Raw genomic sequence first — 2,005 nt, 5'->3', positions numbered from 1 at the left:
GAGGGGGGTGGATGATGTGGTTTCAAGTGTTGGGGGTTGGAGCCAACAACCTACAGAGTTCTCCAGATGTCTTCAGTGCAAAAAGGTGGTCTTATTAAAGCATGGGGACAGGAGCTGTGGGCAGAACAGGGTGCACTGGGGTTGTGACAGGTGACTGATTACAGACCTTCAGGTTGGGAGGGGGTTGGGGACAGCGTAAGTCTCTAAGGTATTTTGGAAGCCAGGTTTCCAGGCTCCTGAGGGGGCTCACAATTGGTAAGTTTGCTTTTTTTCTTGTAAATCATTAAGACGGTTGCAAACTGACGGAGACTCCGGTCCTGCACAACTGTGATCTCTGTCAGGTAACTATTTGTTTCTTTTTAGCAAAGCACTGACCTTCAGACACTTGGGCGTTCCCGGAGGAATGTTAGACCCTGCCTGCCTCATTGTTAGCGGGCTGCAGGTTATAAGGAAATTTAATTTTATTTTCTTTCTTTTGCCTTTGTTCTCATCAGTGGACATGCAGAGAAAGGACTGTGACAGGAGTCACCGAGGGGGGCCTGGAGGAGGGGACCTGCTCACACGGATGAGGGGCTGGGGGGGCTGACAGGTGAGGCAAACCCAGCAAGTGAGGGTGGGGGGCAGCACACCTGGGCATGGTGCGTTCTCAGGACACAGCTTCTCATCTCCCCAGGATGGTGAACTCGTCCGTCCTTTCCTGACTCGAAGCTTTCTTGAGTAACTATTGTGTGCCAGCTAGGCTTTGATGTGGAGCACAAAAGCAGGGTACAGGACCGGTGGGCAGAAAGAGCTGCACTGGGGTAGTGAGGAGTGACCGATTCTAGAAGATTTTCTACTCTATGGAGGGGAGGGTGGAGTCCAGCTCCCAGGAAGTTGAATCCACGGGTTTGTGGAAATTCAGCTGTTGATAAGATTGCTTTTTTCTTGTAAATGAAACCGACGTTGACTCAAGTCCTGCCTGCCTGCGACCTCTGTCAGTAAACCACTAGTCGTCCCCTCTGGCAAAGCGTTAGCATTAAGGCAGTTGGGCGTTCCCGGAGGAGTGCTCTATTCTGCTTGACTCAAGTTATGTGTCACTCAGGTTATAAGGAAATTGAATTTTACCTGCATTTCTTTTTGCCTTTGTCCCCCACATCAGGAAGCAAGGCAGGTCTCTGAACAGGAGAGGCAGGAGTTAGGAAAGGTCCCGCTCCCCAGACTCAGGGGGAGGGCGGTGCGGTCACACCTCTGCACACCTGCACCCGAGCACCTGCTGGGCCAGGTCCTGTTCCCCCTTTACGGCGACCTGCGGCACACACAGTGCCCTCAGCAAACCACCGACCCGGATTCAAACTAGAGCATCGAGTTCCGCTTCAGCAGTTTTTTTCTAAACTAAATACCAAATCCCACATGCTGCACATTTTAGAGGAGTTTCAAGGTTTACTCAAAAAGGAGGAGAGATTTTGGCAGCAGCCACGGCAACTGACAAAGACAGACTGTGACTCCCAAGTTTCAACCGGTCACGGCCGCGCACCTTTTCAGATACAAAACCGCGCAAACGATTTCTTGCAAAAGTGCAGAAAACAAAACAGAAGCGACCCTGGAGGCGCCCCTCCGCGGCCTCCAGCTCCCCGAGCCTCCGCCACGAGGCTTTTTTCAGACGCTCCTCGAAGGTGAACTTCTCCTAACGGCCTTGACCGGTGGCTACATTTGTGCACCCGCAGATCAGGGGACCTGCGCGGCGGGGCGAGCGGCCCTCGGCCGGTGGCGCCGCGGGGCACGTGCGTGGGGGAGCAGCTCCCCGGGCTCCGCTTCTGCGGCCGCGAGCCGCCCGAGCGACCCCCAGGCCGCGCCCCGCCCCAGCCCCGCCGGCGGGACCCGAGTCCGCCGTCCAGCTCGGCGGCCGAGGGCGGGGGGGCGCGGCCAAGGCGGGGGCGGGGTCAGGGGCGGGGCCGGGAGGGGCGTGGACGTGACCAAGGGGGCTGTGACCACGGGGCGTGGCCTGGGGGCGTGGCCGGGGCGGGAT

Source organism: Panthera tigris, chromosome A1 (assembly GCF_018350195.1).
Source record: "Panthera tigris isolate Pti1 chromosome A1, P.tigris_Pti1_mat1.1, whole genome shotgun sequence".
NCBI classification, from domain to species: Eukaryota; Metazoa; Chordata; class Mammalia; order Carnivora; family Felidae; genus Panthera; species Panthera tigris.
The sequence above is the reverse complement of the archived record's forward strand: the minus strand, read 5'-3'. Positions refer to the sequence as shown.